The sequence below is a fragment of the Macaca nemestrina genome, chromosome 2, assembly GCF_043159975.1.
Source record: "Macaca nemestrina isolate mMacNem1 chromosome 2, mMacNem.hap1, whole genome shotgun sequence".
Taxonomy (NCBI): Eukaryota; Metazoa; Chordata; class Mammalia; order Primates; family Cercopithecidae; genus Macaca; species Macaca nemestrina.
This window is the reverse complement of record NC_092126.1, coordinates 36,319,864-36,346,463: the sequence shown is the minus strand read 5'-3', so window position 1 is coordinate 36,346,463 and position 26,600 is coordinate 36,319,864. Positions and strand designations below refer to the sequence as shown.

At 43.3% G+C, this 26,600-nt stretch overlaps 1 non-coding gene and 1 pseudogene across 1 annotated transcript; both read right to left on the bottom strand.

Annotated features, from left to right (window-relative positions):
• Positions 1 to 1,332: 1,332 nt before the first annotated feature.
• LOC105470151 (inhibitor of carbonic anhydrase-like) lies at positions 1,333 to 16,768 on the bottom strand (annotated as a pseudogene).
• A 9,657-nt stretch (positions 16,769 to 26,425) lies between these two features.
• LOC112424676 (U6 spliceosomal RNA) lies at positions 26,426 to 26,533 on the bottom strand. Its single transcript, XR_003015514.1, has one exon. It is a non-coding gene; the product is annotated as a U6 spliceosomal RNA (small nuclear RNA).
• Between the last annotated feature and the right edge of the window lie 67 nt (positions 26,534 to 26,600).

Here is a 26,600-nt window from a genome sequence, read left to right as displayed (position 1 = left end):
GGCCCATGGTCAATCGGAGGCTGAAGCGGAGACTTGGGTCTTGTTACCACAGGAGCGAGGATGTGACCTATGTCTTGCCTAGAACTAACTGACTACGCCTGCTATTGCTTATGCCTTCACCCTTGATTACCCTAATTCCCTATTCTCCTGCATCAGATGGTCTTTGGGGTTGATAAAATCTCAAACTGAAAGAGAAAGAGTGTCATCAGGGCTCCTGTGAGTGGTTACAATTTTAATTCCGTATTTTCTCTAGAAAATATGTTTTACATCTTTACATTCAAAGAAAAATTTCAAAATTATTTAGTAATATTAGTATTAAATTTAGAGAATCAATATGACGTAATGGCTTCAGAAATAAATCAGTTTTCTACCTTGACCACTCAAGGGCCCAGGGTGGCAAGAGCAGCCCAGGGCTCTCCACCCGCACTCATTGTCATCATCTCAGGACATTCTCCTACCAGGTAAGAAGGGGTCTTACAAAATACACAAGTGACTTTGGATAAAGGTAAATCAAGATGGTCTGGGACAATCTGTTGTTTCCATAAAGTGAAGATGCTTTCAAATACTTCAGGGGGAGATAGAAGATGCTGCCACTATCATTAAGTGTGGTAACTTGAGCATCCAAAGGACATAATAATTATTTGGAGCAACTTGATGAGACCCATAGGTGACCCCACTAATTAAAATTGTGGATAATAAGACATACATCAATTGCCAAAATGCTAACAAACCGTGTAATAATGAGTAATAATTGTAGTCAATGCGTAATAATAATAACTTGATGAGACCCATAGGTGACCCCACTAATTAAAATTGTGGATAATAAGACATGCATCAATTGCCAAAATGCTAACAAACCGTGTAATAATGAGTAATAATTGTAGTCAATGTGTAATTATGAGGAAACAGTGAATTGTGAATAACTGAACAAGGGAACAAAGGACACTGAAGTCAATTTCGTGTTAGGGAAAGACATTAGGTTGTAAGGAACTGGGACCTATGTAAAAAGCGAGGACCTAAAATTCTCCTTATATAGCAGACATTTATTATAAAAATGAGCTTAGCACCGTGACTATATACCTGTATTTCAAATGTTTTGAATGTTCTGTATCTGATAGAAATTTAATTTGTTATAAGACCCAGAATCTGGAAACTCAATTTGTCTGAAATATTATTTTGCTTGTTTGTGGTAAACTGTCCAACATTCTGAAAAAGTTTTGTTTTTTTTCCCTAAATGTGAAAAAAAAAAAAAAAAGACAACGAAGAAGAAGACAAACATTTTTGTCCATGTCAATAATGCTTTTGCAACAGATTTAATTGCAGATGTGCTAATAAGTTCTGAAATATTTACAATAATTTGTGTGTTTTGCTTAAGGTGCCTGAAGCAGTTGAGAGACATTTATGATGAAATGTTCTGAAGAAAGTGATTAAATTTGAAATTTCAATGACTAAGAGAATTGATTATTACAACTTGTTTTATTAGATGGTAAGTATTGTTTAAACGTTCATAAAATTTGTTTAGTAGATTTATAGATGAATCAAACTGAGCACTAAAGAAAAAACAAATACAGCAGTCCCACCTTATTCAAGGGGGATATGTTCTAAGACACACAGTGGATACCAGAAATCACGGATAGTACCAAACCGTAATACGGTATGTTTCTTTTCACATACATACATACTTAACGATAAAGTCTGATTTATAAATTAGGCACAGTAAGAGATTAACAACAATAATTAATAAAAAATGGAACCTTTTTTTTTTTTTTTTTGAGACAGCCTGTTGCCCAGGCTGGAGGGCAGAGGCGTGATCATAGCTCGCGGCAGCTTCCAACTCCTGGGCTTAAGTGATTCTCCTGCCTCAGCCTCCCAAAGTGCTGAGATTATACGCATGAGTCACTCTGCCCAGCCAAAATCAAACAATTATAACAATATACTGTAATAAAAGTTAAGTGAATATGGCCTCAAAATATCTCTCTCTCTCTCTCTCTCTCTCAAAATATCTTCTTACACCATATTCACCCTTCTTGTGAAGGCACTGCAACATAAATGGGAAGTGCCAGGAATAAGCAATTCACAAGTGTTACATTGCCTGCTGTTCTGATAGTGTGACAGAATCTGCACTGTCCTGCTCTGTCCCTCCCAGGATGTGAATCCTCCCTTTGTCAATGCTGTATGCACTCTGTCTACATTATCTGCCTGTTAGTTACTTCATAGCCTTCTCAGTGATCAGATCCACCACCGTGGTATCAAAGGGCTTGTGTTCCAGTAACTCTTATTTTACTTAGTAATGGCCTCAAGGTGCAAGAGTAGTAATGTAATACTTTTGCACCTTGGTTGGCCACAAGTCCAACTGTGTAAAGTGATACTGTGAATAAGGGGGAATTACTGTAATAGAAATGCTTACATAGAAACTGTCGTGTGGCATTAATGAGCTTTACCGATCTCTAGATAGAAGACAACTTATATCTAGAGATGGGCCAGGTGCAGTGGCTCACGCCTGTAATCCCAGCACTTTGGGAGGCCGGGGTGGGTGGATCATGAGGTCAAGAGATCGAGACCATCCTGAGCAACATGGCAAAACCCTGTCTCTACCAAAATACAAAAATTAGCTTGGTGTGGTAGCATGTGCCTGTAGTCCCAGCTACCCGGGATGCTAAGGCAGGAGAATCGCTGGAACCAGGGAGGTGGAGGTTGCAGTGAGCCGAGATCATGCCACTGCACTCCAGCCTAGTGAGGAGTGAGACTCCATTTCAAAAAAAAAAAAAAAAAAAACACCAGCTTTTCTGGCTAGGGTGGGGTCCACACCACCCTTCACCCTTCAGACACCTGACAGATGAGAGAGCCGCAGTCAGGCACAGGCCTCACTTCTCCCCCATGCAGCCCCTCTGAGGGTCAGCCCGGACTGCTGGCTCACAGGGCTTTGCCCAGAGTTCCTGAGTATTAGTCTGTCCTCACAGAGGCGACGGCTTTGTCTGAAGGGCCTCTGAACCCCACAGCCAAGCCCAGGCCAAAAGCAGCCAGGAGCCCTGGAAGTCACCAAACCAGACAACTCTGAGGAGGCAGGATGGGATAGAAGGCCCCGCATTTTCCTCTTAGAAAGCAACCAAAAGCAACAGGTTCAAATTAAAAAAAAAAAAAAAAAAACTAAAGGCTTAAAGCCTTTCCATGGAGACTAATAACTTTGGATAGCCTTGGAATAGTAGCTATTTCTCTTATGGAGCATGGAGTGTGCAGAGGTGCCGGCAAGGGGGCTGAGAGGGAGATGAGGAGAGACACGTACAAGAAGCAGCTCAGCAGAAAGCTGTGAGCTGGCAGGTCCTGGCCTGTGGCCCTGCCGAAAGCCCAGACCCATGTCTGTAGATCTCAGAGTCCCAGACCTGAGTCTGTCTCCCCAGCATTCCCTTGACCAGGAGGGTAACACGGGCAGACCCCAAGCTCCGGGGAGGCCAGGAGCTCCCACACAGAAGAGCGCTCTGTGGATGGTTAGGAGCAAGGTTTGGCCATGGGAGGCACCTGGGACCCCGGGTTTCTCACTGATGCGCTAGGTGGCCTGGGGTGGGCCCTGTTCGCTCTCTGTGCCTTTGTCTCCCCAACATCAGGCTGAGGAGGAGGAGCAGTGGGGTCTCACTCACTTGAAGGCTCCCACATAGCCGAAGTACGGTTCTTGGGAGGAGCAGGCACACTTGTCTGTCCCTTTCCCTGCACACAGTTGACACAGGCGGGGGAACTTCTTCATGTCCCCACAGGGGACGCAGCTGCTGGAGAAGAACTTGGCCGCTGCTGCTCAACACAGAGACAGGGACCCCAGGGCATGAGCTGGCTGGGGCCTCCAGGTCATGCATATGCGCGAGAGAGTGGCGCTCGTTGAGAGCCCATGCGTGTGCACACACCTCCCAGGACTGGCTGAGGAAGTGGGTGTGCAGGGGCCAGCCAGTGCAGCCTGCTGGAGGTGGCTGGCAATGCCCAAGCCGGAGGGAGTGCATGGCCCAGGGTCCCTGCAGGTGTAGGCATCACACTCATGTGGTGATGGAACCCACAGGAATGTTCTCCAGCTTGTCCACTGCAGGATGTGAGAGCTGCTGACCTACACTGAACCAAGACTTCAGTCCCAGTGGCACGCAGTTCTGCTAACTCACCCACATGGAGGCTCGAAGGGGCCAGACTGAACTCTAAACACAGCAGGAACACTTGCATGTCAGCCAACCGCCAACAGTCCTTCTTTACCTCAGGAAATGCCTCCCCTTCAACCTCCCCTTGTGTATCCAGAGGCTGTGGTAGCTCATGGGATATGCCTTCTGGGAGAGGGCTGGGACAGCTTGTCGAGGACTGGGTAGGAGGTGTGCTACCAGCCACTGCACAGCTGCCCAGATGCATGTCCAGTTGCACCTGACACCGAGGCAAGTGATCACTCCCAGAAAGGGCAAAGCTGGCCAGAACCGCAATCCAGGCTGTAGCCCTTCTCAGGTCCCTGCAGCCGCTTGTCCCTGTCACAGTCAGACATCAACACTGCAGAGGTTGGTCGGACTCAAAAAGATGTACTTTTGCGGAGTTCAAAAAGATCTGGCCATCATCTTTCAAGGGCTGAAAAATCACCCTAGGCTTACTGTGCCTCAACATAACTGAACAGGAAGCCTAGAGAAAACAAAAAACCCTAGCGCCAGCCCAGTCAACCTTTCCTTGCCCATGTCCCAAGCCCTCACCTAAGGCATGGAGGCCTGAGTCCTGGCAGTGTGGCTAGAAGCCCCATTGAGCCTTTCCGGGAAGCTGGGAGGGAGGTGGCTTTTCTCAGTGGGCCTCAGTCATGTCTCTTGTCAAGCCAAGCGACTGAGGATGAGGAGGAAGGTGGGACTGACACCTTTCCTCAGAGAAGACTCAGCTGCCAGCTCCCAGGAGTTGCTGGTGCACACCCCCAGCCAGTGCATGTTTAAAGCAGGTTACCCTCACTCCATCTTGGAGGCCGTGGACACATACACTTCACAGAGACAGTGTGACTCCAGCACAGCCCATGAGGGTGACCGGTGCAGAAGCCCTGCCTGGGGACACCCAGCCCCAGCTGGCTCATCTGTTTCAAGGGAGCTAGGGGGAAGCAGTGTCCTGACGGGGATGTTCTACCCAGCAGACCAGCCCAGGCCCATGTCGTAGGACTTCTTGCCTTGGAGCTGGCTCAGCTGGAAGTTGGTGCCCTCTTCACCACGGCATTGACATAATAGTGGGTTTGCGGATCTGCAAAGGAGCAGAGAGAAAGAAGGGTCAAAGGAAGATGCCATATTGTCACTGATCTTCTGGAGCATGTACCATGCAGAACTCTGGGATGCTAGGACCTCACCATCCTCTGGCAAGTGGGTAGAAAAAGAAAAAAAAGCCCTTAATTGACAGGAGAGAGAACACCGTCCCTCTTCAAGTCAATAAACACTAGTTCTTTTTTCTGCTAGTCCCTCTAAGCCAGTGGAAACAGGATCCTCGAGGTCACCAGCTATTACAGGGCCTACTGAGTGGAGCGCGCTTAGGGATTGTTTCAGCGCCCAGCCATTGTGTTGTTACTGCTTCTCCCTGAGGGCTTTTCTCCTTTTCCCCATTTTCCCCCTTTTCCCCAACAGCGGTTCTCCCTGCAGCTCAAACACAAAGTGGAGGTGTAAGAGGAAGGATGCAGGGGCGTCCCAGGAATATGCCGGGGCCCTTCAAGTGAGTCAGACTGAGGCCGGCTGCGCTCACACACACACTGATGACACTAATGGACAAGTATGGGAAAGACGCAAAGCCTCATTCTTAGACTCCCCCAAATCTCTCCTTACCCTAGACGGAGGCCCGTGTTCTGTCGCCCAGGCAGGGTTAGCACAAGGAGAGGCAGTCAGGTCCTTGGTGTCTCCAGAGAGGGGCCTCCCATGGGTGAGACCCCACTGGGTGAGCAATGGACTCTTGACAGCACTCCCCTCTCAGGCTGGAGATACCCCACGGCCAGCAGCACCAGCGGAGTTTCTATCAAAATGTGCAAAGCTTATAGTCGCCCAGGAAGAGCCAATTTCCCAGCTCTCAGGAGTCAGCATGAGAGACAGCCTCCTTCAATCCAAAGAGCTCCAGCAACTTGGTTCCCTACTAAGTGTAATGCTTACAGGGCCCTTGCCACACCCACCATTGCTGCAGTGTCGGACCAGAGACACCCGTCCCCAGGGAGAACACACCATCTTTTGACCCACAGAATTCTGCCATGATGGGCTTCAGGCTGTAGGGGGCCTGCCTCAAACACTAAACCTCCATCAATGGTCGCAGCATCTGCTTCATTTGCCTGAAAGAGAAGGGAACAGACCATGAATGATGCCCATCACCTCTGAGAAAGACTCCTCTAACCCTCTGCCAGAGACACTTGCTCAATAGACACTTGCATGGCTTCAAGCCTTCTTCACCTCCATCATGTCACTGCTCAAATGTCATCTCCTCAGTGAGGCCTTCCCTGACCACAGTCTTCAAACTACCACCTCGTGTATGCTGGATGCCACTTTGTTTTCCTTCAGAGCCCTTATCAACCATGTGACAAACTCTGTTTATTGTTTGTCCTCCCCTTTGGAATGTAAGCGCCATGAAGGCGGAGGCATGTTTGTGTGTTCTATTCCCTACTGAATCCCAGCACCTAGAGGACCACCTAGCACAGGCAGCTGTTCAATAAACATTTGTTGGGTACGTGAGTGAATGCATTGTAGAATATTTCCATCCATAAGAAGTCAGGTTTTGCACTCTCAGATGTGGATTCCCGTGGCAGGGATCTGTCAGTCAAAAGTTCCTTCCTTCAGGAAGCAAGAAACTGCACAGCCTCTTCTCCACAATGAGGTTGGATGTTGGATCATCTCCCTACCTGTCATGGAAATCATTCTTTTTATTCATTTATTAATTGACATTTAAAGCAACTTGAGTTTTTCTGTATTCCTCCCTTTTCCTCCATCCCACTTTTTCTTATAAATATTTTATAATATATATTCATATATATATGTATGTATATTTGTATCTATGTATGTGTGTATAAAGTTAGGACTCTATTAAATGCATGCATCAGAAACTGACACGAATTACCTTAAGAAAAGGAGAGATTTAGTATACAGGTAAAAGGACAAAAGGCCACTGGGCCTTGTGAGCACTATCAAGATGAGAAGCCACGAGAATTGACATGGGTTTCAGTCCATTCCGTGGGCTCCAGCTCATGATTATGGCCTCCGGGTAGTTCTTGCCTTTCTCCACTTTACATACATCTTTCTTTCCTGACTGACTCCTCTGCAAACCCCAATAACAGATGCAAAAAGACAACAGTCTCATAGAGACTGCTTAGCTAGCACCCACAACTGTATAAGGTCAAATTCCTCTAACAAATCTCTCGCTCTCTCTTCCCATAAACACACACACACACACACACACACACACACACACACACACACACACACACACACATTACAAAAATAGATGAAAATTTATGCACATCTTTATGACCCTTACTGAATATTTCTAAATTGGTTTCCAGAAATGATATAGAAATGTATACTTTATAATGCCAATAGCAATGCATACCAATTTCACTGCAAACCTACCAGTGAGAAGTATTACCACTTTAGAAATGTCACTACGTTACTAAATACAAACTGCTACTTTTAGAATGCTTTTATTTGCATTTCTTTGTTTATTAAAGGGATGAACATTTTTCCTTTATTGTTAATATTCTCAGTTTTAATGTCTTTTCTGCAAATGGCTTGTTTATAGTTTCTTATTCTTCAGTATTTCTTATAAGTTTAAATGACATCTTTATATAGTTTGTGGTTTTGTTATAGCTGATGTGATTTTTTTTTTTTTTCTGCATGCTTAGGGCTTTTAAAAAACATTTCTTTGTCATGGTTTAAATTTTTTTACATTTCCAAATGTGTCTACTTTTGTAATTTCTCTAGTTATGTGTATGTCTTTTAATCAAGTTGAGTCAAGCTGGGAATTTATTTCGGTGAATGGATTAAGAAGCTCACTTGATTATTTTTTCTGAATGACTACCCAGTTGTCCAACTAAAGACCCCTTTCTCAGCCATTTGTTTGCAAGTTTGCCTTATTATACTTATCTAAATCTAGTATACATGTATCAAAACACCACATTTACCCCATAAATATGTACAATTATTATTTGTCAAATAAAAATTCAATTTAATTTGATTTAAAGAACAAATCTTCATGTATCTTACCTAAATTTATTAAGCCTAGGACCCTCATGCCCTAATGTCTATCACAGTTTGCATCTATATCATATCAAGTAGATAATTAGATAGTTGAATGGATATACAGAAAGCTGACAATGTATCTGAATCTTGTTCTCTTCCGGGTCTTCTATATATGTGCCAGTATCCTGTCCTTTGTAACACTGTTATTTAAATATGGTATAGTTTTAGGTAGGACTCAGCCACTCCCCTGCTACTTTTCTTTTTCATAATACAACTTTAAAATTTCATGCATGTATTTTTTCTCAAGAATGTTATAAATATTTTATTGATGCTTTTAAAAAGACTGTATTTTGATTAAACATATACTAAATTTATGAGTTAACTTTGGGAAGGTATGCAAGTATGTGATATTTAGTCTTTCCATCTGGGAATACAGCATATGTTTTCATTTGTTAATAAATATTATTCACTTGTTACAGACCTTTATATTTTATTTATTTATTTACTATTTTATTTATTTATTTACTATTTTATTTATTTATTTATTTTGAGACAGAGTCTCGCTCCATTGCTCAGGCTGGAGTGTAGTGGTGCAATCTTGGCTCACTGCAACCACTGCCTCCTGGGTTCTCCTGCCTCAGACTCCCAAGTAGCTGGGACTACAGGTGTGTGCCACCACACCAGGCTAATTTTTGTATTTTTCTAAATGACTAGAGATGGGGTTTCACCATGTTGGGGGCCAGGCTGGTCTCGAACGCCTGACCTTAATGATGCACCCATCTTGGCCTCCCAAAGTGCTGGGATTACAGGTGTGAGCCACCACACCCAGCCTATATTATATTTATAAAAGCCTTGCAGATCTCTCATATAATATTTTTCCAGAAATATTTTTCTTTTTATTATTTTAAATGTAAATGAGATAACAATTTTGGGATTTTTTTCACAGCTAACAATTGTTGGTATATGAAAATGATTTTGTGATACATTTATCTTTTGCCAAACTAATGTATTCATTAATAAATAATTATAGCAACATTTCTCTTGATTCTACTGCATTTTCTAGGCATTCCACCATCTGAAAATATTGGTGTTTTTGTTTGTGTCTTCTATCTTATATGCATTTTATATCATATTGCACTACGATAACTTCCAAAAACAATATTTAGTAATAATACTGACACTAGAGCTTCTTGTTTATTTCTGAGCCTTTACAGATTCTCTTTCAATGTAATGCTAGCTTTGCTTGACAGAGGTATTTTACTGAGATTGAATCATTCTCTATTAGTTGTTGAATTATGATTAGGATTACAATTTTTGCTATCAATGAATGTTGAGCAGCTATATTTTTCTCCACCCATAGTCCCTGCATTTTCAGATCTTTGGCTTGTTTCTTTCTGCTCTAAAGCATGGGCTGCTTCCTGTGGGGAGAAAGCAATAAACAAGTGCAGAAAAACAAAACGAAAGTATAGACTTTCTTCTACTCTGTTTTAGTCAGCAGTGACTTACTTCGATGGCCTTAATGTACTCAAGGGAAGAGGTTCTCTTCACGCAAGTGACAAGGGGACCATCTGCTGGAAACACTTTTTTAATATTGTCTCAGAAACTGGCACACCTCATGGCCTCATGATCTGATGCGGCACACCATCTTCCAGTTTTCTCAGGAGGGGCAAGGCACAGGCCTAGGAGGGAGAGGCCAGAGGTGTAAGGGACCCACAGCACTCACTCTTCTGTGCTGGGAGAAGAGGTTAAAGACAAGATAAAGGGTCAGCTAAGAGGGCTACACACAAGTTCCATAGGCTGCTTGGCTCACATGAATTCTCTGGGCCCATTTCTTTGATTCTGCCCCACCCCTCAGCTAAAAAAGCCAAAAACCTCTATCAAAAGTTAAACATAGAATTAGCATACAGTACAGCAATTTCACTTTTAGGTATATATCCAAAAGAATTGACAACAGGGACTCAAACACATGCACACAAATGTTCACAGCAGCACTATTTCCAATAGCTAAATGGTGGAAACAGCCCAAATGTGCATCAACAGATGAATGCATGAACAAAATGGGGAATAGCCAGATGATGGAATATTATTCCGTCATGAAAAGAATGAGGTACTGCTACATGCTGCAGGGTAAATGAACCTCGAAAACTCCAACTTGAGTGCAAGTAGCCAGACACAAAAGGCTACCCACGATATGATTCCATTTATATGAATATCTAGACTAGGTACATCTATAGAGACAGGAAGGAAATTAATTGGTGGTTGCCATGTGCCAGGGGGTGAAGAAAATGGGCACTGACCACTTATGGGTATGGAGTTCTCTTTTAGGATGGTGAAAACGTTTTGGAACTAGATAGAGGTAGTGGTTGTACAACATTTCCAGTGCCCTAAATACTACTGATTCGTACACTTTTAAATGACTAATTTATGTTATGTGAATCTCACCTTAAAAAAAAAAAAATGCTTCCTACCCCCACAGGTAGGGCCTAGTGATTCACTCAGTATCTCAACACTGGGGACTTGAACCTTACACGGTAGGGTTGCCGGGATGTTAAAATCAGTGACTTTAGTTTACTGGCATTGTAAGGTGGAATAATTAACGTAGAGAGCACTAGAAAGGCAAAATGCTGTTTACGAATCTGTGGTATTTGGGCAAAACATTATTTAAATGAACTCTAGAAGGTGAGGTTTGCAATAATAACTGCTACCATTTTTGACTGAGCCCCATATGTCAGGCAGTGGGCCAAGCACATTTCTTTCCTCTAATTTTCACAGTTGTGAAATGAGATTTTTAAAAAACTGCCAGGGAATTAAATTACTGCAGGTGAACTTAATATTTGAACCATCCAGGTCTGTTTGACTCCAAAACCTATACTGCTTTTTAACTGTCTATAGGTAGGAAATATTAAAAGAAATAGGACAGAAGATGCCAAATTACCTTACACAGAATCCCATGCCAGTGATGAAAAGGGACAAATAGAGCCCTTCAAATTTACTCGAAAATGTCTTCAGTAGCAGCAAGACAGGGTAAGAAGCCCGAGTGAGGGAGTGGAATTATGCAGGCCATGCGCCTTTGTGTGGAATGTCAAGATAAGGCCTTTTCTAGAAGTCAGTATTTTCAGTCACCATTGTATTTGTGTTAAAAGAAACAAACAACAAAAAAAGGTGGAGAGTAGCTCCATATGGTACTGTGTGTCTACAATCCCAGATGCTTGGGAGGTTGAGGCAGGAGGATTGCTTGAGCCCAAAGAGTTTGAGACCACCCCGGGCAACATAGTGAGACATGTCTCTACAAAAAATAAAAAAATTAGCTAGGTGTGGTGGCATGTGCCTGTAGTTCCAGCTACTCAGGAGGCTGAGGTGGGAGGATCTCTTGAGCCCAAGAGGTTGAGACTGCAGTGAGCCATGATTGCGCCACTGCTCTCCAGCCTGGGCAACAGAATGAGAACCTATTTCCAAAAAAGAAAGAAAGAAAAAGAAAAAGAAAAAAAGGTATGAGTGAAAGCCAGGAAGCCTCTCATAATTTGAAAAAAAAAATGGAGAAAAAGTTCAAATAGAAACATCATAAAAGACTATATATGAATATAGGAATAGAAAATAAGAATATGAAAAGATCCTCACATTGTGAGTCCCCAGAGAAATGCAAATTAAAGCCACATGGAGATTGACTTCACTACATACCAATTAGAATGCATACCTATTAGAATGGCTAACTGTGAAAAACTGACACCACCAAGCACTGGCAGGACGTGGAGCAGCTGAAACTCTTAAATGCTGCTGGTGGGAATGTAAAATGGCACAGCTACTCAAAGTTGAGTTGAACATACACTTACCGGTATGACCCAGTAATTCTAGATATTTAACCAAAAGAAATAAAAACATGTCCTCTGAAGACTCGTCCACTAATGTCCATGGCAGCTTTATTCATAATAGCCCCAAACTGGAGACAATCTAAATGTCCATGAACAAGTGAATGGGTGAAAAAGTTGTGGTAAATCCATTCAATAGAGTACTACCCAATAATAAAAAGGAATGAAGCATGCTACACACAAGAACATGGATGAATCTCAAAACAAGTATGTCGAGTTAAAAAAAAAAAAAAGTCAAACAAAGCACAATATACTGTATGATTCCACTTACGTGGAATCCTAGAAAAGACAAAACTTATCTATAGTGGCAGAAAGTAGGAATGACTGCGGGCATCTTGGGGGTGATGAAAATGTCATTTATCTTGGTGACAATTACATGAATAGTTATATTTGCTAAGATTCACTGAACTATATGTATACTTTAAATGAATACATGGTATTATGCTATAGGTAAATCATACTTCAATAAAAATGATTTTAAAGGCCAGGTATGGTGGTTAACACCTGTAATCCCAACACTCTGGGAGGCTGAGGCAGAAGAATCACTTGAGCCCAGGAGTTCGAGACTAGCCTGGGCAAGATGGTGAGACTCCATCTCTACAAAAATTTTTAAAAATTAAAAATTAGCTGGGCCAAAAGAAACTATCATCAGAGTGAATAGGAAACCTACAGAATGCGAGAAAATTTTTGCAATCTATCCATCTGACAAAGGGCTAATATCCAGAATCTATAAGGAACTTAAACAAATTTACAAGAAAAAACAACCTCATCAAAAAGTGGGCAAAGGATATGAATAGACACTTTTCAAAAGAAGACATGTGGCCAACAAACATATTTTAAAAAGCTCAACATCACTGATCATTAGAGAAATGCAAATCAAAACCACAGTGAGATACCATCTCATGCCAGTTAGAACAGCAATCATTAAAAAGGAAACAACAGATGCTGGAGAGGATGTGGAAAAATAGGAACGCTTTTACACTGTTGATGGAAATGTCAATTAGTTCAACCACTGTGGAAGACAGTGTGGCAATTCTTCAAGAATCTAGAACCAGAAATACCATTTGACCCAGCCATCCATTACTGGGTATATACCCAAAGGATTATAAATCATTCTACTATAAAAACACCTGCACACTTATGTTTATTGCAGCACTGTTCACAATAGCAAAGACTTGGAACCAACTCAAATGCCCATCAATGATAGACTGGATAAAGAACACGTGGCACATATACAACATGGAATACTATGCAGCCATAAAAAAGGATGCATTCATGTCCTTTGCGGGAACATGGATGAAGCTGGAAACCATCATTCTCAGCAAAATAACACAGGAACAGAAAACTAAACACTGCATGTTTTCTCACTCATAAGTGGGAGTTGAACAATGAGAACATATGGATGGACACAGGGAGGGGAACATCACGCACTGGGGCCTGTTGGGGGGTGGGGGAATGGGGGAGAGATAGTATTGGGAGAAACACCTAATGTAGATGATGGGTTGATGGGTGCAGCAAACCACTATGGCATGTGTATACCTATGTAACAAACCTGCACATTCTGTACATGTATCCGGAACTTAAAGTATAATAAATAAACAAAATAAAATAAAAAATTAGCTTGGCATGGTGATGCACACCTGTAGTCCCAGCTACTCAGGAGGGTGAGATGGGAGGATTGCTTGAGCCTAGGAGTTCGAGGTTGCAGTGAGCTATGATCATACCACTGCTCTCCAGCCTGGGTGACAGAAAGAGACCCTGTCTCTATAAAACAGAAAAAAGAAAGAAATAATTTTTAAAAGAAAATGAAAGTATGCGCAAGCAAGCTAAGGATAGAAAGAGTCAAGTAACCTAGACTAGGTCACTCACCAAAAGCACTGGCCATATGGCAATTTAAAGCAGGGGTAATCAGAGCCCGCTGTGAATATTTCAGACTGATCCTGAAACGGGAAAGCTGCTGATGCCTACCAAACAGAGAAAGTTCTTAAGCAAGGGCAAGAAGCTGAGAAAGGAGGTGGAGGCCAAGGTGGAGGTACTGGCTGTCTGAGCCCTTGGCTCCTGGATCTTGCAGGGCATACCAATAACTGCCCCCTTCCCTTTGCTCTTTTTTATTTAAGCTACTTTGGTTGGATTTTCTGTCATTTGCCACCAGAATTGTTCTTGTTTGACTAGAATACTGAGCTTTGAGGAAAGCATATCCCAGACTCCAGCCTGGTCCAGCAGCCAAGAAGGAGAGAAGGTAAATGCGGAGGCTGAAATGGGCAGCTCTTGCCTCTGGTTTGTAAACACAGGGTGAATTGGGAAAATGATCTTTTGGTCAGAGCCTGACATTGCCAGGACAAGAGACAGAGGAAGAACAAACAGCACAAACCCTGTTGAGGAAGAATTTTGGAACCATCTCAGCAGGGATGCACTCTGGGTTTCCTTGTGACTGCAGTTGAGCTACAGCTGTGCTCTACCTTCCAGCCTTCCCTAGCCCCAGCAGAGCTCCCTGTGTGGCCCCACGTGGCAGTGCTGAGCCAGTGAAGGGCCATCACAGCACCCCCTTCCCTTCCTGCCGCCTTCTTGCTCTGCCCTTGCTCTGGTTATTCCTCACCCCACATAAGATACCCTACCCCAGAAATTATTTACCACAGTCTCAGACATGACAGAACCAGGGCTGGACAGAACCAACAGTTGCTGAGTCAGGAAGGGCTCTTCACATGCATGAGTTCATTGACTTTGCATCACTCCCTTCCTCAAATCACCCAGCCAAGAGCCCTGGAGGACCCCACCCTTGCAAAACAGGAAGGGGCCCCTTGCATTTATGTGCAGGATTTTTACCAGTGAAACTCACCTGTGCCTAGAACTCTGCCTGCCACTAGACATAGTATCACATTTTCACAGTAATTGTGTGTTTGTTGTGAAAAGGCAATTACTAGTGAATGAAACCAGCTCAGAGATGTCAAGGGAGAGCTCAGAGTCACACAGCAGCGAGTGACAGGTGGATCTCATTCTACAGTGATTGTTTTTTCTCTATATCCCTCTACCTCTCTGTTGTATGGTAAAAGTACTGGAAGTGCTCTCCGGTTTGGGTCAAGAAAAATTCCTCTGGTTAGATGTTAGGCACACCTAGCATGTGTCCCACCTGCTCCTCCCCTGCACTTAATAATAACCCTTAAGCCCTGGGGGGGAAAAATCCCTTCTCTCCTCTAACCCCATTTCCTTCACTTTAAAGGAGATCAACAGCCTCTAGGCCAGGGGTCATGAACTTATTTTGTCACGGGCTAAAGAGTAAATAGTTTAGGCTTTGTGTGCCACACAGTCTCTGTGGCAACTACTCAACTCTGACCTTGAAGCCTGTGAAAGTTGATCATACAGAACTGGGTCGTTTTTGTCATATCCAACTAAAACACGGTGAGAAGTCAGGGGCAAAAAAGCACTCGGGGCTCATAGCATTGCTCCACATGTGAAATTCTTCGCAAGCCTGGCTGCTGAAACTGCCTATTGTAACCTGACACCAGTTTTAGTTAACAGCTACTGGCTAAGTAGCTGCCACTCTAAGGTTAATTTTACCTGTTATAGTCCCTCACCAGTCAGGACTTGTCAGTTCCCCAAAACTTTACTTGTGCCAATGAACTTTCTAGAAGAACATTTCTCCTTTTCTATGAAACCTCCAATCTTCTCTTTGTCCTTTGGACATATAGAAGACAACCCAGTCTGTGTGTATGCCCAGAATTTCAATTCTTGCTTCCCAAATAAAATGTTTTAAACTTGGGGATATTTGACTTGGACAAGTCTGAAAGCTGCCATAGACAATATTTAACTGAATGATCATGATTGCATTCTAACAAAATTTTATTTATGGACACTGAAATTTGAATTTTATATAATTTTCATGTCACATAATATTGCTCTTTAGATTTCCCCTTCAACCTTTTTTTTTTTTTTTTTTTTTTTAAAGCAGAGTCTCACTCTGTCGCCCAGGCTGGAATGCAGTGGTGTGATCTCGGCTCACTGCAACCTCCATCTCCCGGGTTCAAGAGATTCTCATGCCTCCGCCTCCCGAGTAGCTGGGACTACAGTCGCGCGCCACCCCATCCGGCTAATTTTTGTATTTTTAGTAGAGACGGAGTTTCATCATGTTGGCCAGGCTGGTCTGGAACTCCTGACATCAGGTGATCCATCCACCTCGGCCTCCCCAAATACTGGGATTACAGACCTGAGTCACCGCGTCCGGCCTTTCCCTTTCAACCATTTAAAGATGTGAAAAAGCATTCTCGGCTCATCTAGGTGTATACAACATCAAGCCGCAGACAGGATTTGGCCAGCTAGTCATAGTCTGCAATCCTCTCTCTGGTCAACGGGTTTCTGCGAGGACCAAAGTGTCAGGTGCGCCCGCGTGGAGAAAGCACTTTTAGCGGTGCATCGCAGCCCTGCAGGCCCGCTGGCTGTCCGGTCGTCGCGCAGGGTCCCGCTGTGACCGAGCCGCTGCTGGCACCCAGTGCCTCCACGGAGCACCCTGCAGCGCCGGCCCCCACCTCGACTCCCAGCGCGCACTCACCCAGGACCCCGGCGTACAGCAGGGCGCAGAAGGCGAGCCTCATTCTCCGCGGCTGGCGCGCGTCACCCAACGCGCTCTCGCGCCTCGTCCGGCTTTACCCTGCCGGAGCAAGCAGCGCCTCCTGGCAAAGGTTCGCCCTGGGAAAGTAACCTTCGTTACTCCTCGCACTCCTCCCGTGGGGCAGGCAGCGAGCAGCTTGTGCCTTCAGTGGGACCAGAGGGCTGCAAGATGCGAGCCTCTCTCCCGCCCCCTGCCCAGGGCCGGGGTCTGCGAGGCTGCACCTAGGGCGAAGGGGCAGCACCCCGGAGCCTGAGCAGCTTCGGAGCGCACTAGTCTGGTCGCCTTACAACCCAGAGAGAGATCCGCAGGGGGTCCCAGGTGAGTTGCTAGTTCGCAAGTTTCTGACTCCCCGGACCCTCATCCAGCCCAGCAGCTCCTAAACATCTCAAAAACACAAAATCTTTGGGATTCGGGGGCTGTCCATAGGGTGAAAACTGTGGGCTCTTCCCCCAGGAAAGCACGCGCTCTCGTATACCCAACGTTTTGAACACAATTCTCAAGGATTCTCAGACTCTTCCTCCCAAAGGGTCTCCATTGAGAGAATGGACCACTCCTGGGTCCTCTCGGAAACTCTACCCAAATGACACTGTCCCCAGCAGCCCTCAGCTCTGGGAGGCCAAGGTCAGGTGAAGCGCTGAACCCAGAGAGGGCTGCCTCTCCTCGCACCTGCAGCGCGATCCTGCTCATGTCTGACTTCTGCCTGAGGAAAATCTGAATTTAAATAAAAATTTAAGAACTCTTAATTAAAATATAATAAATATACATACAACGTCACATGTCCTAAATAAATGTACTGCTTAATTATCATCAAATGAACCCATCCACATAACCAGCACCCACATCAAGAAACAAAACGTTAACAGAGCTGGCACAGCCCCCTGCCACAAAGGTACCCATTATCTTGACTTCTAACAGAATAGACTAATTCTGCTGATTTTTGAGCTTTATGCAGATGGGATCATACCATATGTACAATTTTGTGTTTGGCCTCTTTCTCTGGAGATTCTGTGTGTGAGATTCACCTATGTTGTGTATAGTTGCCCTTTATTCATTCTCAGCATTGCACATTTTACACTGTGTATGCAGCACGTTTTATCTTTCCTCCTGATCGTTGCAGTCTTCAGTTTGGACTCCTAAGGATAGTGCTGCTGTGAATATAATTTTAATTTTATTTTCTATCTGCTGCTAGTATCTGAAAAAAACAATTGGGTTTTGTATATTGACCTTGAATCTAGTGATCTTGCTGAATTGTCTTATTAGTTGGAATTGTTTCTTTTCTATGTACATCCTTACATCTTATATGGATAACGTCAGTTTTGGTTTTTCCTTTCAGATCCTTAGGAATCTCTTTCCTCTTGAGTCACTGCACCGGCTAGAACTCACATTACATTCTACTACATGTCTTTTAGTGCACTTACGTATGCATTACTGCAGGGTTTCCCCACACATCATGAAGTAGATGTATGTTCAGCTTTAATAGTTACTGCCAAACTATTAATACAATATTGAGTAGAAGTGGTGATAGGGAAAGTTTTCAATAATTCTCCATTATGCAAAATTTTTGCTGGTGTTTTGTTTTGTTTTAAATATTATTAACCATACTAAGGAAATTTCCTTCCTTCCTGGGTTGCCCAAATTTTTTAAAAGTCATGAATAGGTGTTGCATTTTGTCAAGTATTTTTTCTGCACCTAAGATACTTATATGATTCCCTTTTCTTTTTATGTTAATGTGGTAAACTCCTCTAATTGTTTCTCTTTCTTTTCTTTCTCTCTTTCTTTCTTTCTTTCTTTCTTTCTTTCTTTCTTTCTTTCTTTCTTTCTTTCTTTCTTTCTTTCTTTCCTTTTTCTGTTTACCTTCCTTCCTTCCATCCTTCCGTTCTTCCTTTCTCTTTCCCCCTCCTCACCCCTCCCCTCCCTTTCTTTCCCTTCCTTTCCCTTCCCTTCCCTTCCCTTCCTTCTTGCTTGGGTCCTGCTCTATTGCCCAGGCTGGAGTGCAGCTGTGGGATCATAGTTCAGTGAAGGCTCCACCTCCTAGGCCCAAGTGATCCTCCCTCCTCAGCCTCCCAAGTAGCTGGGGCTACAGCTGTGCACCACCACGCTGGACTCCTTTAATTGATTTTTAAATGTTAAACTACTCTTACATTCCTGGAATAACCCCCCCTTGGCTATTATGTTTAACTTTTTTTTACATATTGCTGAACTTACTTTTCTTTTTTGGATTTTTTGCATTTGTGTTCGTGAGAGAAATCATTCTGCAGTTTTCTTTATCTTAATGTCACTAAAAGTTTGGTTTCAAGGTTATAATGGCTCACAAAATGAACTGGAATATGCTGCTACTTTTCTTATTCTCTGGAAGACACTGTGTAAGAATAGCATTCTTTCTTTCTTAAATGTTTGCAAGGCTTCACCAATGAAGCCACCTGTGTTTAGAGTTTTATTTGTGGAAAAGTTTTTGATAACAGATTGAGTTTCTTAAATAGCTAGAGAAATATCCAGGTTTTATGATCCTTCAAATTTCAATATTGGTAAGTTTTTTTTAAAGAAATTTGTCCATTTTATCTAAATTTTCAAATTTATTGATATAAAATCATTCACGATCTTATCCTTTGACATTTTTAGTATGTGGTATTTAGTATTTTCATTGCTGATATTGGTGATTTATGTTACCACTTTTCCTTGGTTAGTATTGCCAAGATTTTACCTATTTCATTAATCTTTTCAGAGAACCAACCTTGGCTTTGCTGTTTTTCTCTATTGTACATTCATTTATTATTTCATTGATTTCTGCTCTGTTGACTTTCTTTGAGTTTTGGTCTTTCTCTAGCTTCTTTATTCTTTCTTTCTTCTCCTCCTTCTCCTTTTTCTTCTTTTTTTTTTTTTTTGACAGAGTCTTGCTCTATTGCCCAGGCTGGAGTGAAGTGGCATGATTGCGGCTCACTGCAACCTCCGCCTCCTGGGTTCAAGTGATTCTCCTGCCTCAGCCTCCTGAGTAGCTGGGATTACAGGCATGAGACACAGCACCTGGCTGTTTTTTTTTGTTTTTTTGTTTTTTTTTTTAGTGGAGATGGAGTTTCACCATGTTGTTCAGGCTGGTCTCTTAACTCCTGGCCTCAAGTGATCTGCCTGCCTTGGCCTCCCAAAGTGCTGGGATTACAGGTGTGAGCCACCGTGCCTGGCTTCTCTTGCTTTTTTTTTTTTTTTTTTTTAAGGCAGTTAAGGTCATTGATTTTTCAGCCTCTCTTCTCTACTATATGTGATGAAGGCTATGAATTTCCCTATAAGCATTCCTTTTCTTGATATATTATAACTTCATGGTTATTCAGTTCAAAATATATTCTAATTTTATTGTGATTTCTTATTCAACTCATGGTTTATTTAGAAATGTATTGCTTGATTATCCAGGTGAGCCAATATCATCATAAGGCTTCTTTAAATGTAGAAACAGAGCCTCCAGAAAGGAACTCAGCCCTGCTGACATCTTGATTTAAGCCCAGTGAGACCCATTTCCAACTTCCAACCTCCAAAACTGTAAGATATTAAGTTTTGTTACAATAGTAACAGGAAACTCATATACTTGATATATTTATTGGAGCCTCTTCCAGGTGTGGCATTATCTTTTTATCTCCCATTCCATGGAACTTCAAATTGTGCCAAGTATCTTAAGGAGAAAACTGGCCCTTTGTCAAGCTTAGTTCTCTGCTCCTCCTTTCTCACTGGGATCTTGCCTCCACTTCTGTTTTCCCAGCCCTGAGACTGCCATCAGCTCGGCTGGTTTCTCTGTAAGCCAGCAGTGACCCTCTGCTCAGGCAAAGCCAGATTCCCTCTGACTTTGTGCCGAGTGGTTCATCTTCAACTGTCCTGGCTCTCCCTTCACTTATTCAAACATTTGAGAGGAAATAGGGTCTATGAGGGCAGAGATCAATTTTTTTCTTGTCCAACATTCTAATACAAGGTTGGAAAATAGTGTCTGCTATAATATTGGGCTCAAAAAATCAAACAGATCAATAAATGCACACGAATGTCTCAAAAGTGGGTTGAGCAATCTCCTCTGCAGACCTATGGACAAAAACCAAATAAAGTCCAGAGGTGATCATTCCTTCTAAGGTTAATTATCCACCTAAAACTAACACAGCTTAAATCCAATAGCAGCCACTGTGCCCCCGACCCTAGATTAGATCAAACTCTGAAAACTTCATGTGTACTGAGACAAAGTCATATTGCAAAGATAGGACATCCAAAGTGCTAAAGTCATTTCTGTGCTTTGGTGCAGGCTCTCACAAATAGCAAAGCAGAAGGTATGATGCTTATATGGTGGAAAACAGTTTAAAAACTTCATGGCAAAGATGATCTTTGGAAAACTTGGGATGTATAGATTTATTATTAATTGTGTACTAGGCAGGGTGCTAAGTGCTTCCCAAATGTTAATTGATAGTAACCCCACAAGGTTATTGCCATCCCCTTTTTGTACAGAGAGAAGTGAAGCACAGAGAGGTTAACCAGTGACTTGCCCAAGGTCAGGTAGCTAGTAGGTGTCCAAGCTGGCATTCAAACTAGGCAGTCTGCTTCCATAGTCCATGCTCTTTCTCATGTGGCCTCTGGCATTTGTCTCTGGAGCAATTTCACACTTTCCCCTTTCCAAGGGATCTTGAAATAATAACGGCATGGGGGCAACGTGTTTGTTTAAACTGTTTCCAAGTTCAGAATTGGTTGGATTGGCACTAACTGCTATAATAGCAAAGTTCCAAAATCTTAATGGTTTAACACAATAGGAGTTGACTTCTTAGTAACATAAAGCCCATCTGGCAGCAATTGTGGTGATTTGTTAGGGTGGGAGTGGGTGAAAGGACACAAAGATAGATGTGTACCCGCCCCCCACCCGCTACACCCTTGTTCTGCTCTCTAATCTTTGCACATACCAGAGATTTCGTAAGTTCTGTGAGTACCTGGTTTTCTGCACATACCAGAGATTTTGTTTTGCACATACCAGAGATTTTGTAAGTTCTGAGGCAAGGTCACAAGATGTGTTTAAGTAAGATAAACTCTTGCTGCCATAAACCTGCTCTCCCGCCTCAAAGTTTGAACCAAAATATCAGAAATGGCGGGAACCAATCATAGTTAGCCAAATCGCCTTGTTCAAACACTAGCCAATCATATATCTGATTTGTATAATAACTCTATGCCCACTTTTCTTAGACTATATAACACTGCTCGGAGCTCAGTGGGGGAGCTCTCCTGCCCGTCTCATTTCACGAGCGAGGGAGAGTTCCATGTTCGAACCTGTAATAAAGATCCTTGCTGCTTAGCTTTGACTCTGGACTCTGGTGGTCTTCTTCGGGGAATAAACGGTCTGGGCATAACATGGGGAGTTCACTTTCATAGCTCCATTCAGTCATTCAGAGATCCAGGCTAAGAGAGGTTCTGCTATTTTCAACACGTGGCTTCCAAGATTGCTCCATGTGTTGACATTCAAATGACAGAATAAGGAAGAGCATGGAAGGTAGTGCAAGAAATTTTCCTGGATCAAGCCCGGATGTGACAAACATCACTTCTACCTATATTCTATTGGCCATAACTCAGTCCCATGACCCCACCAATTGTAAAGAGGATGGGAACTGTAGTCCCTGGCTGGGAAACTACTTCTCAGCAACAGCAAAACACTATGAAAGGGGAGCACATGTCTGGGGTCTTTTGTCTTAGTTTGAGCAGCCCCAGAAAATGGACTTTTAGACAAGACTTCTCAGATGTTTTATTTGACAAGAAACACAGGCAAGAAAGTAGAAATGTGGCTGGGCACGGTGGCTCATGCCTGCAATCCCAGCACTTTGGGAGGCCTAGATGGGTGGATCACCTGAGGTCAGGAGTTTGAGACCAGCCTGGCCAATACAGTGAAACCCCATCTCTACTAAAAATACAAACAATTAGTCAGGTGTGGTGGCAGGTACCTGTAATCCCAGCTACTTGGGAGGTCGAGGCAAGAGAATTGCTTGAACCTGGGAGGCAGAGGTTGCAGTGAACTGAGATTGCATCACTGTACTCCACCCTGGATAACAAAGCAAAACTCCGTCTCAGTTTGGGGGCGGGGGAGGGGGGAGAGAAGAAAATAAAATACAGATGCGAGACAGGGAGAAAGGCATCCAAAGAATGTGTTAACAAGTCAATTGCCACTGTGCCACTTGTGGACCCTGGGCCTTAATTCCCCTGAGGAAACTATGAGAGTCCGAGTAGATATCCCATCCATGGGACATGCAAACAAGGGTTTTTGTGCACTAACTCCTGTCAGCCATCATTTGAGGGTTTTCTTTCCTATGGGTCATAAATCCTTTAGCCCTCTGGCCTACTGTTTGGGTGGCAGAGCAGATTCCTGGTGCCAGAGAATGCCTACATGCAACGAACACAGATGCTGGCAGCTGGAAGTTTCCTAATGTGCATGAGTGCTAAGGGTGAGGGGGTATGGGTGAGACACTAAGGGTTTCTACATGGTCTCTGTCAGAATCGACCAGTAACATACGACTCAAAAGACAATGTTTTTGTCCTTCCCTGCCCAAGCACACATCTGCTACACAGTGGGGAACGGGGAGGCACAAACAAAATAACAACAATAAAACTCCTTTTCAGAAAAGGGAGCAGTGGAGACCCATAGCCATCATTAGTATCAATTTTGAAGTTGGGCAGGCACTAGGAGGCTCTCTATTGGGGGTTCTGTTTAGATCAGATTCTGTTCTGTTACAGGAGCTCCTTTGCTCATTGCTCTTCAAGATCCCTGGTGCCTCCTTCTGGGAGGATCTTCATTTTCTATTACTCTCTCTATCCCTATCTCAGTATTGAGGAGTTTGTGCTCCTTGGGGCTGTATGACTTTTCACCTACTTGTGCTGCGAAAATTTGAGGATTAAATCAAAGTCTGAATACTCCAGGTTTCTGGTTGGGTTCAGAAAGCAATTACCTCAAAATGTTCGTAATCTTCAGATCTATTTGGTTCCAGTCAGTTTCACATGGTAGCTGTCAACCTCACACATATGAAACAAGGTCAAGGGTAGGGCCTGATTCTACCAGTGAATATACTTGAGACAATTTTAGATTTAGATGGTTTATTACTTCCATAGATAGCAACAGAGAAGAATAAGTGAAAGATGTCATCTCCCTGGGTCTGATGATGGCAATGTGAGTTGTAGGATACTCTATTACCAAGGAGCCAAATCTAGATGGTAGCTAGTGCTTTTATATTCTGCAGTCCTATCATGAGGGGAGTGGGGCAGAAAGCCCCATATCTCATCAAAACCTGGGAGGTGATGAGAAACTATGTCATGACGGCCTCTTAGGAGAGACAGAAAGGCGAGTGAGAGATGCCTTTCTAGTAGCTCCTTAGACACCTCCTTTAAGGATGACAAGGTGTTCTGCCAGGGCTCAGAGAAGTTGCAATTCAAGCCTTTGCCTCTATTGATAAGTGTAAGCTTATCAACAGGGGAAGCCATGGCAGAGTTGTTCTTCTACATAAGTAGTCCCCTCCCCAGTTCTTTCCTAGACAAAATTTTCACACCTGATCGCTATCTTTGGCCCCATACCTCTCTCTCAGTTGATGGTGCCTACCTAGCTTGGGTGAGAGGACCATATTCTTTAAGCAGATCTTTTCCACATAGCTGGGTTGTAATGGGCATTTGTTCCTAAAAATCTTTCTTAGGTTTATCTCTTGTTTTTAGGACACAGATGAAGTCAGCTTTTCCAACTTTGCAAAATCTCACATACTTGAATTTTTTTTTTTTTTTTTTTTTTGAGTCAGGGTCTTGCTCTGTCACTCAGACTAGAGTGCAATAGTGAGATCATAGCTCACTGTAACCTCAAACTCTTGGGCTCAAGCAATCCTCCCACCTTAGCCTCCCAGTACCTAGGACTACAGGGGTGTGTCCCCCACACTCAGTTAATTAAAAAAACAAAACAAAACACTTTTTTGGAGAGACAAGGTCTGGCTGTGTCACCCAGGCTGGTCTTGAATTCTCGGCCTTGAGCAATTCTCCTGCCTCAGCCTTCCAAAGTGCTAGGATTAAAGGTGTGAGTCACTGCACCTGCCCGGATTTTTAAATTCTCTTTATTTTTGTTTGCAAACAGGCCAATTCCCTGAGCTTGTCTTTTGCTTACCTAATTAAATGCAGCCAGTAGCAACCAACATAGAATAGAATATGCTGCTGATCTTCCATTTTACCTCCTCTTCACTAGAGCTCAGCAGACTTAGTAGGCCTATGTTCTATCTTCCAGGTTACTGAAGACCATAGTTTAAACAAATGTTTTGCTAATCAGACTATTTCTGTAGTGATAAATATCATTTACTAATTTCACTTTTAAATTGTACATTCAAGGCCAGGCGTGGTGGCTCGTGCCTATAATCCCAGCACTTTGGGAGGTCGAGGCGGGCGAATCACAAGGTCAGGAGTTCAAGATCAGCCTGGCCAATATGGTGAAACCCCATCTCTACTAAAAATACAAAAATTAGCCGGGCATGGTGGCACGTGCCAATAGTCCCAGCCACTTGGGAGGCTGGGGCAGAAGAATCACTTGAACCCAGGAGGCAGAGGTTACAGTGAGCTGCGATCATGCCGCTGCACTCCAGCCTGGGTGACAGAGTTAGACTCCAGTTCAAAACAAAAATAAAAACAAATCGTACATTCATTTATTTATATATATTCATTTACAGCATTGGAAACAAATGTAAAACTCTATCACTCAAAAAACCTAGTTTTAGTTTGGCTTTAATTTTGAGAAATATTATCTATGTAGTAAAATATAATAAGAAATATTCATATTCCCGCCACCCACATTGTAAAAGTAACTATTTAGTCATATTTGTTTCCTGTGATTTCTTTCCCATTCTTCTTTTTTGAGATGGAGTTTCGCTCTTTTTGCCCGAGCTGGGTGCAATGGTGCGATCTCGGCTCACCGCAACCTTCGCCTCCTGGGTTCAAGTGATTTTCCTATCTCATCCTCCCAAGTACAGGTGCCTACCACCATGCCTGGCTAATTTTTTGTATTTTTGGTAGAGACAGGTTTCTTCATGTTGGTCAGGCTGGTCTCGAACCCCCAACCTCAGATGATCTGCCCACCTCAGCCTCCCAAAGTGCTGGGATTACAGGCATAAGCTACCGCTCCTGGCCTCCTTTCCCATTCTATAAACAGATAAAGTTGCCTGTAATCTCATCCCAAGCAGGGTCTAGAGAGACTGGCTCTAGGTGACAGAAGTGCCAGAGAAAGAGGAAACTGACCCTAAATGCCAGGAAAGTGAGGGGAAAGTTAATTCCCAACCCCAACTACAGTTTTTTCTTTTCTTTTCTTTTGTTTTTTTTTGAAGGGGGGAAGGGGGCAGGGTCTCACTCTGTTACCCAGGCTAGAATGCAGTGGCATGATCATGGCTCACCACAGCCTCAACTTCCTAGGCTCAGGTGATCCTCCCACCTCAGCCTCCCGAGTAGCTGAGACTACAGATGCCCGCCACCACATTCAGCTCATTTTTGTATTTTTTGTAGAGATGAGGTTTTACCGTGTTGCCAGGTTGGTCTCAAAGTCTTGGGCTCAAGCAATCTGCCCACCTTGGCCTTCCAAAGTACTAGGATTACAGATGTGAGCCACAGCACCCGGTCCCCAGCTTCTTTTAAAAAAATTTTTGTAAATATTAGAGATGGGGGTCTTGCTAGGTTGCTTTGGCTGGTCTTAAACTAGCAGCCTCAGGTGATCTTCTAGCCTGGGCCTCCTAAAGTACTAGAATTACAGGCGTGAAACACCATGACCGGCAAATATGGAATGCTTCACAAATTTGCATGTCATCCTTGCACATGGGCAATGTTAATCTCCATATCATTTTTTTTTTTTCCAGTAAATATGCTGCCAAAGCAAGCACCAAAACCTCAGCTTCCAAGGTCATATCACAACCTTTCCCCGTTTTCACCAAAGTCTTCAGCGACCAC